The 10,190-nt window shown below is 40.8% G+C and overlaps 1 non-coding gene across 1 annotated transcript; it reads left to right on the top strand.

The window, feature by feature from the left end:
- The first annotated feature begins 9,879 nt into the window (after positions 1-9,879).
- LOC112731605 (small nucleolar RNA R71) lies at positions 9,880-9,987 on the top strand. The gene has a single exon (XR_003167378.1). It is a non-coding gene; the product is annotated as a small nucleolar RNA R71 (small nucleolar RNA).
- Positions 9,988-10,190: the final 203 nt, after the last annotated feature.

Here is a 10,190-nt window from a genome sequence, read left to right on the forward strand (position 1 = left end):
CGCCTTAGAGATTGTACGGTATCCTCCTTAGCATCAACTGTAGCATCTTGGACGGAGTTTTCCTCAATTCTGGATTCCCAAGGAAGTTCAGCATCTCCTAGATCTTCAACCAACTCTTCTTCTTGAACAATGACAGCTTCTTCCACTTGTTCTAGTACAAATTCATTCTCTGTTTTGTCCACTGGAGTCTCTAGTATTTCTTTCATGCTACGCTCTTCATCGGGCTGTCCACATAGAGCTGTGGTTGGTCCTTGTATATTTGAGCGTCTAGTGGCCCATTGAATTAGTGCTTGCTCCAGTTGTTGAATGGTTGTTTGAAATTTAATTACTGTTTCTTTTAGGCGATCCTCTGCTTCGCGGTTTGCCAGACTTGGACATGATACAAATGAAAGTGGTGATGATTGGGAACGATTGGATTGGTATTGGGGTAAGGAAGGATCATATGATGGCGAATGGTGAAGAGAAGCTTGTGAGTGTGGTGGTTCGAGGTTATGTTGAAAGGATGGTTCATATGCACGGGGTGGGGCTTGTTGGTAGTTACAAGGTTGTCCACCATGTCTTTCAGCTGGGTATGCACGGTAGAATGGTCTTTGTCCAGGATATCTCGGAAGGTGTTGCTGCCAAAAGGGTTGATTAGATCCTCTTGGTTCCATCCATCCTTGATTGGTCTGACCTTGATGCACATTCCTGCTGTAACTTCTATTTCCTTTAACAATATTAGAACCAAACTCAAAGCGAGAGGGGTGAGAGTTCATAGTAGCAAATAAAGATAAAAAGGAAAAATAAAAATAAATAAACAAGCAAAAGAAAAATATTTACAATAACCGATAATAAGGCACACGTTAGCAGTTCCCCGGCAACGGCGCCATTTTGATGAGAGAACTTTTGCGTGGACTAGAAATTTGCGGATAAATCCTCGTTGCAAGTATAGTTTCTAAACCTTCAAAAGTCCTTTCATACAAACGTTTTGGGTGTCACAAGTAACAAACCCCTTTAGAAATTGTTAACCGAGTATTCAAACCTCGGGTCGTCTTCTCAAGGAACTGCGAGGAAGTGTGTTCTTATTATTGGCTATAAAGGTTGTAATCGGGGTTTAGAAGATGAGAAGCAAGTAATTTAAATGACAAGTAAAGTAAATGGCAATTAAAATAAATAAATACTGTAAGGCAAACTTTTTGCAAGGTAAGAGAAGTCGGAGGTCCAACGTAGTTATCTCTCTCAACTATGATGAATGTTGAATCTAAACTCCACTTGGTCAACCTTTACTAGGGCAAAGAAAAGTCAGGGGACTAATTAAATTGACCTTTGAATCCTATTTATTTCCTAAGAAAAGGTTGGGATTGCTTAAGTTCAGCTCAATTAGCAAGATAACGATTATCAATTATGTTGAGTTTAATAACTGTTGAGTTACTAAATTCTTAACCAGAACCAAAAGGGGAAGAAGTAAAATTGCTGGAATAATAAAAATATCCTTAGATAGGAAGCAATGGCAACTTGAATCAAGAGAACAATCATAAACTGAAAATACCTCAAATATCATTAATTCAAATAACTGTCTGTAACATGGAAGAATTCTTAGATCAAATTATAATAATCAATTCAAATGTTGGAATAAATAAATAAAAGTAAAACTAAAATAAAAGAACATTAAACCTGGGATCCAGAGTTACTCTTAAAACAAGAAGAAATCCTAAATCCTAAAAGAGAGAGAGAGAAGATCTCCCTCTCAACTAAATCTAAATCATTGAATGGTAAAAATATGCGAGCTCTCTCTGAATGGATGCATTCCCACACTTTATAACCTCTGGTCTATGCTATCTGTACTTGGATCTGGGCCAAAAAGGGCTTCAGAATTCGCTGGGGGCGTATTCTGTAATTTCTGGTGTGTGGCCTCTGTCACGCGGTCGCGTCATCTGGAGCTTTTCCTTTCCACGCGGTCGCGTCAGTCATGCGATCGCGTCATGTGCATTCTGCTTAAGGCGCGCGGTCGCGTCAGTCATGCGGCCGCATCGCTGCTGATTCGTGCTTGGCACGCGATTGCGTCATCCATGCGATCGCGTGAATACCAGTTTCCTTCAAGGCTCCGTTTTGCTTTCTCCTTCCATTTTTGTATGTTTCCTTTATCATCCTTTAAGTCATTCTGCCTTAGAAAATCTGAAACTACTCAACACACTAATCACGGCATCGAATGGAAATAAAGGTAATTAAAATAATTAATTTTTAAAGCTTAGGAAACATGTTTTTCACAATATGACATAATAAGGAAGGAAAGGTAAAACCATGCAATTAATGTGAATAAGTAGGTGAAGAGTTGAATAAATCACTCTAATTAAGCACAAAAGAACTCATGAAATATGGGTTTATCAGCTGTCCTGGCTCAAACTCTCTTCTTGAGATTTTCTTGTCATGCCATCTTTTAACTATCTCCTTGTATATCTTAGCATTCTCATAAGCTTCCAATCTGAACTCATTCAACTCATTGAGTTGCAATAGCCTTTTCTCTCCTGCTGCTTGAGATAGAGTCAAGATTGAGGAGCTTAGTGGCCCAGAAAGCTTTGTGTTCGAGCTCCACAGGAAGGTGACAGGATTTGCCATAGGTTAGCTACAAGGGTGACTTCCCAATTGGGGTTTTAAATGCGGTTCTATATGCCCATAGAGCATCATCCAACTTCCTTGTCCAGTCTTTTCTTGTGACCCCAACTGTCTTCTCTAGGACTCTCTTCAGCTTCCTGTTTGCCAATTCAGCCTGGCCATTAGTTTGAGAGTGGTATGGTGTGGCCACTTTGTGAATTACTCCATATTTGTGGAGCAGCTTTTCCATTTATCTGTTACAAAAGTGGTTGCCACCATCACTAATAAGGCCTTTAGGCACCCCATATCTGGTGAAGATGTGTCTCTTAAGAAACTAAAGAACAATTGGTGCATCACAGGTAGTTGTTGCTATGGCCTCTACCTACTTGGAGACATATTCCACTGCTACCAATATATATTTGAAGGAATATGATGGGAAAACGGTCCCATAAAGTCTATGCCCCAGAGATGAATCAGTTCCACTTCCAGAATGAAGTTTTGAGGCATTTCGTTCCTCCTTGTTAACCCTCCAGCTCTTTGACATTCATTGCATTGGTGCACAAATTCTCTGGCATCTTTGAATATGGTTGGCCAATAAAATCCACTTTGAAGCACTTTAGCAGCTGTTCTTTCTGGCCCAAAGTGTTCACCTTAAGCTGAACCATGACAGTGCCACAATATGTCTTTCATTTCATTTTCAGGAACACACTCTTTTATCATTCCATCTGGACATATTTTGAACAAGAAGGGCTCATCCCACAAGAATTTCTTGGCTTCATTGAGCAACTTCTTCACTTGCTGCCTGGTGAACTCTTGGGGAATCCTTCTTCCAACCTTGTAGTTTGCAATATCAGCAAACAAAGGTGCTTGTTGGACTTGAAGAAGATGTTCATTGGTGCACGAAATTGTGATCATCAACAATGGCGCCAAAGGACTTAGAGCTCTTAAACATGAATCACACTTTGTCACAATTCCGCACAACTAACCAGCAAGTGCACTAGGTCGTCCAAGTAATACCTTACGTGAGTAAGGGTCGATCCCACGGAGACTGTCGGCTTGAAGCAAGCTATGGTCACCTTGTAAATCTCAGTCAGGCGAATTCAGATGGTGATGGAGAATTGATAATTAAAAGATAAATAAAACATAAAATAAAGATAGAGATACTTATGTAATTCTTTGGTTGGAATTTCAGATAAGCGTATGAAGATGCTTTGTTCCTCCTGAACCTCTGCTTTCCTATTGCCTTCTTCCAATCATTCATACTCCTTTCCATGGCAAGCTTTATGTTGGGCATCACCGTTGTCAATGGCTACTTCCCGTCCTCTCAGTGAAAACGTTCCAAATGCGCTGTCACCGCACGGCTAATCATCTGTCGGTTCTCGATCATCTGGAATAGGATCCATTGATCCTTTTGCATCTGTCACACGCCAACAATCGCGAGTTTGAAGCTCGTCACAGTCATCCCTTCCCAGATCCTACTTGGAATACTACAGACAAGGTTCAGACTTTCCGGATCTCAAGAATGACCGCCAATAATTCTAGCCTATACCACGAAGGTTCCAATCTTAAATTAGAAACCCAAGAGATACACACTCAAGCTTGTTTGCATGTAGAACGGAAGTAGTTGTCAGTCACGCGTTCATAGGTGAGAATGGTGATGAGTGTCACATAATCATCATATTCATCATGTTCTTGGGTGCGAATGAATATCTTGGAGAAGAAATACACTTGAGTTGAATAGAAAAACAATAGTACTTGTATTAATTCATGAAGAACAGCAGAGCTCCACACCTTAATCTATGGCGTGTAGAAACTCCACCGTTGAAAATACAAAAGTGATAATAGTGTAAGCATGGCCGAATGGCCAGCCTCCAAGGTCTAGGGACTAAACGTCCAAAGATGAAAATACAATAGTATAAGGTCCTATTTATAGAGAACTAGTAGCCTAGGGTTTACAGAAATCAGTAATTAACGCAGAAATCTTCTTCCGGGCCCACTTGGTGTGTGCTTGGGCTAAGCATTGAAGCTTCCATATGTAGAGACTTTTCTTGGAGTTAAACGCCAGCTTTTGTGCCAGTTTGGGCGTTTAACTCCAGCTTTTATGCCAGTTCTGGCGTTTTGACGCCATAATTTTTGTGCTGACTTTGAACGCCAGTTTGGGCCATCAAATCTTGGGAAAAGTATGGACTATTATATATTGCTGGAAAGCCTAGGATGTCTACTTTCCAACGCAATTAAGATAACGCCAATTGGGCTTCTGTAGCTCCAGAAAATCCACTTTGAGTGCAGGGAGGTCAGAATCCAACAGCATCTGCAGTCCTTTTTCAGCCTCTGAATCAGATTTTTGCTCAGGTCCCTCAATTTCAGCCAGAAAATACCTGAAATCACAGAAAAACACACCAACTCATAGTAAAGTCCAGAAGAGTGATTTTTAAAGAAAAACTAATAAAAATATAATAAAAACTAATTAAAATATACTAAAAACATACTAAAAACAATGCCAAAAGGCGTATAAATTATCCGCTCATCACAACACCAAACTTAAACTGTTGCTTGTCCCCAAGCAACTGAAAATCAAATAGGATAAAAAGAAGAGAATATACAATGAATTCCAAAAACACCTATGAAGATTAGTATTAATTAGATGAGCGGGGCTTTTAGCTTTTTGCTTCTGAACAGTTTTGGCATCTCACTTTATCCTTTGAAGTTCAGAATGATTGGCTTCTATAGGAATTCAGAATCCAGATAGTGTTATTGATTCTCCTAGTTAAGTATGTTGATTCTTGAACACAGCTACTTTATGAGTCTTGGCCGTGACCCTAAGCATTTTGTTTTCCAGTATTACCACTGGATACATAAATGCCACAGACACATAACTGGGTGAACCTTTTCAGATTGTGACTTAGCTTTGCTAGAGTCCCCAATTAGAGGTGTCCAGAGCTCTTAAGCACACTCTTTTTGCTTTTGGACCACGACTTTAACCGCTCAGTCTCAAGTTTTTACTTGACACCTTCACGCCACAAGCACATGGTCAGGGACAGCTTGGTTTAGCCGCTTAGGCCAGGATTTTATTCCTGTGGGCCCTCCTATCCACTGATGCTCAAAGCCTTGGATCCTTTTTATCACCCTTGCCTTTTGGTTTAAAGGGGTATTGGCTTTTTCTGCTTGCTTTTCTTTTTCTTTCTTTTTCTTTTCTCTTTTTTTTTTGCCTCTCTTTTTTTTCCTACAAGCTTTTCACTGCTTTTTCTTACTTCAAGAATCGATTTTATGATTTTTCAGATCATCAGATAACATTTCTCTTTTTCCCATCATTCTTTCAAGAGCCAACAATTTTAACATTCATAAACAATCAAATTCAAAAATATGCACTGTTCAAGCATTCATTCAGAAAAACAATAGTATTGCCACCACATCAAAATAATTAAACTGTTTTAAAATTTGAAATTCATGCACTTCTTTTTATTTTTCAATTAAAAACTTTTTTATTTAAGAAAGGTGATGGATTCATTTTCATATCTTTAAGGCATAGACACTTAGACACTAATGATCATGTAATAAAGACACAAACATAAATAAACATAAAGCATAAAAATTCGAAAAACAGAAAATAAAGAACAAGGAAATTAAAGAACGGGTCCACCTTAGTGATGGCGGCTTGTTCTTTCTCTTGAAGATCTTATGGAGTGCTTGAGCTCCTCAATTTCTCTTCCTTGCCTTTGTTGCTCCTCTCTCATGGTTCTTTGGTCTTCTCTAATTTCATGGAGGAGGATGGAATGCTCTTGGTGCTCCACCCTTAATTGTCCCATGTTGGAACTTAATTCTCCTATGGAGGTGTTGATTTACTCCCAATAGTTTTGTGGAGAAAAATGCATCCCTTGAGGCATCTCAGGGATTTCATGATGAAGAGTTTCCTCATGCTCTTGTCCATGAGTGGGATCTCTTGTTTGCTCCATCCTTTTCTTAGTGATGGGCTTGTCCTCATCAATGAGAATGTCTTCCTCTATGTCAATTCCAGCTGAATTACAGAGGTGACAAATGAGATGAGGGAAGGCTAACCTTGCCACAGTAGAGGACTTGTCCGCCACCTTGTAGAGTTCTTGGGATATAACCTCATGAACTTCTACTTCCTCTCTAATCATGATGCTATGAATCATGATAGCCCGGTCTATAGTAACTTTAGACCGGTTGCTAGTAGGAATGATTGAGCGTTGGATGAACTCCAACCATCCCCTAGCCACGGGCTTGAGGTCATGCCTTCTTAGTTGAACCAGCTTCCCTCTTGAATCTCTCTTCCATTGAGCGCCCTATTCACAGATGTCCATGAGGACTTGGTCCAACCTTTGATCAAAGTTGACCCTTCTAGTGTATGGGTGTGCATCTCCTTGCATCGTAGGCAAATTGAATGCCAACCTTACATTTTCCGGACTAAAGTCTAAGTATTTCCCTAGGACCATTGTAAGCCAATTCTTGGGGTCCGGGTTCACACTTTGATCATGATTCTTGGTGATCCATGCATTGGCATAGAACTCTTGAACCATTAAGATTTTGACTTGTTGAATGGGGTTGGTGAGAACTTCCCAACCTCTTCTTCAGATCTCATGTTGGATCTCCGGATATTCGCCCTTTTGAGCTTAAAAGGGACCTCAGAGATCACCTTTTTCTTGGGCATAACTTCATAGAAGTGGTCTTGATGCACCCTTGAGAGGAATCTCTCCATCTCCCATGACTCAGAGGTGGAAGCTTTTGCCTTCCCTTTCCTCTTTCTAGAGGTTTCTCCGGCCTTTGGTGCCATTAATGGTTATGGAAAAACAAAAAAGCTTTAGCTTTTACCACACCAAACTTAGAAGGTTGCTCGTCCTCGAGCAAAAGAAGAAAGAAGAGAGTAGAAGAAGAAGAAATAGAGGAGATGGAGGGGCTTTGTGTTTTAGCCAAGGGGGATAGGTAGTGTGTATGTTGTGTGAAAATGAAGGAGTGAAGATGGGTTTTTATAGGAGTGGAGAGGGGGGTATGGTTCGGCCATTATGGGTGGGTTTGGGTGGGGAAGTGGTTTGAATTTAAATGGTGAGGTAGGTGGGGTTTTATGAAGGATGGATGTGAGTGGTAAAGAGAATGGTGGAATTTGATAGGTGAGGGGTTTTTTTTGGGGAAGAGGTATTGAGGTGATTGGTGAATGGGTGAAGAAGAGAGAGAGAGATGAGGTAGGTGGGGATCCTGTGGGGTCCACAGATCCTGAGGTGTCAAGGATTTCTCATTCCTGCACCATGTGGCGTGCAAAACGCCCCTTGCTGCCAATCCTGGCGTTAAACGCCAGTCTGGTGCCCATTTCTGGCATTAAACACCCAGAATGGTGCCAGACTGGGCGTTTAACGCCCATTCTGCTACCCTTACTGGCGTTTAAACGCCAGTAAGTTTCTCCTCCAGGGTGTTCTATTTTTTATTCTGTTTTTCCTTCTGTTTTTGCTTTTTCAATTCTTTTTGTGACTTCACATGATCATCAACCTACAGAAAATATAAAATAACAGAAGAAAATAGAAATTTAATATAGATAGTTAAAGATTGGGTTGCCTCCCAACAAGCACTTCTTTAATGTCAATAGCTTGACAGTGGCTCTCATGGAGCCTCACAAATATTTAGAGCAATGTTGGAACCTCCCAACACCAAACTTAGAGTTTGAATGTGGGGCTTCAACACCAAACTTAAAGTTTGGTTGTGGCCTCCCAACACCAAACTTAGAGTTTGACTGTGGGGGCTCTGTATTGAGAGACGCTCTTCATGCTTTCTCTCCATGGTGACAGAGGGATATCCTTGAGCTTTAAACACAAGGGAGTCTCCATTCACTTGAATGATCAATTCTCCTCTGTCAACATCAATCACAGCTTTTGGTGTGGCTAGGAAGGGTCTGCTAAGGATGATGGATTCATCCATACACTTCCCAGTCTCTAGGATTATGAAATCAGCAGGGATGTAATGATCTTCAACCTTTACCAAGACATCCTCTACAAGTCCGTAAGCCTGTTTCTTTGAATTGTCTGCCATCTCTAGTGAGATTCTTGCAGCTTGTACCTCAATGATCCCTAGCTTCTCCATTACAGAGAGAGGCATGAGGTTTATGCTTGACCCTAGGTCACACAGAGCCTTCTCAAAGGTCATGGTGCCTATGGTACAAGGTATTGAGAACTTTCCAGGATCTTGTCTCTTCAGAGGTAATCTCTGCCTAGTCAAGTCATCCAGTTCTTTGATGAGCAATGGAGGTTCATCCTCCCAAGTCTCATTACCAAACAACTTGGCATTTAGCTTCATGATTGCTCCAAGGTACTTAGCAACTTACTCTTCAGTAACATCTTCATCTTCTTCAGAGGAAGAATACTTATCAGAGCTCATGAATGGCAGAAGTAAATTCAATGGAATCTCTATGGTCTCTGTGTGAGCCTCAGATTCTGATGGTTCCTTATCAGGGAACTCCATGGAGGTCAGTGGACGTCCATTGAGGTCTTCCTCAGTGGAGATCACTGCCTCTTCCTCCTCTCTAGGTTCGGCCATGTGAGACGTGTTTATGGCCTTGCACTCTCTCTTTGGATTCTCTTCTGTATTGCTTGGGAGAGTACTAGGAGGGAGTTCAGTAATTTTCTTTCTCAGCTGACCCACTTGTGCCTCCAAATTTCTAATGGAGGACCTTGTTTCAGTCATGAAACTTTGAGTGGTTTTGATTAGATCAGAGACAATGGTTGCTAAGTCAGAGTGGCTCTGCTTAAAATTCTCTGTCTGTTGCTGAGAAGATGATGGAAAAGGCTTGTTATTGCTAAACCTGTTTCTTCCACCATTATTGTTGTTGAAACCTTGTTGAGGTGTCTGTTGATCCTTCCATGAGAGATTTGGATGATTTCTCCATGAAGGATTATAGGTGTTTCCATAGGGTTCTCCCATGTAATTCACCTCTTCCATTGCTGGGTTCTCAGGATCATAAGCTTCTTCTTCAGAGGAGGTTTCCTTAGTACTGCCTGTTTCTGCTTGCATTCCAGACAGACTCTGAGAAATCATATTGAGTTGTTAGATCAATATTTTATTCTGAGCCAATATAGCATTCAGAGTATCAATCTCAAGAACTCCTTTCTTCTGAGTTGTCCCGTTATTCACAGGATTCCTTTCAGAAGTGTACATGAATTGGTTATTTGCAACCATTTCAATGAGTTCCTGAGCTTCTACTGGTGTCTTCTTCAGATGAAGAGATCCTCCAGCAGAGCTATCCAATGACATCTTGGATAGTTCAAACAGACCATCATAGAAGATACCTATGATGCTCCATTCAGAAAGCATGTCAGAAGGACACCTTCTGATCAATTGCTTGTATCTTTCCCAAGCTTCATAGAGGGATTCACCTTCCTTTTGTCTGAAGGTTTGGACTTCCACTCTAAGCTTGCTCAATTTTTGAGGTGGAAAGAACTTTGCCAAGAAGGCATTAACTAGCTTTTCCCAAGAGTTCAAGCTTTCTTTAGGTTGTGAATCCAACCATGTCCTAGCTCTGTCTCTTACAGAAGAAGGGAAGAGCATAAGTTTGTAGACTTCAGGGTCAACCCTATTGGTCTTGACAGTGTCACAGATTTGCAAGAATTCAGCTAAGA

This window comes from Arachis hypogaea, chromosome 12, assembly GCF_003086295.3.
Source record: "Arachis hypogaea cultivar Tifrunner chromosome 12, arahy.Tifrunner.gnm2.J5K5, whole genome shotgun sequence".
Classification (NCBI taxonomy): domain Eukaryota; kingdom Viridiplantae; phylum Streptophyta; class Magnoliopsida; order Fabales; family Fabaceae; genus Arachis; species Arachis hypogaea.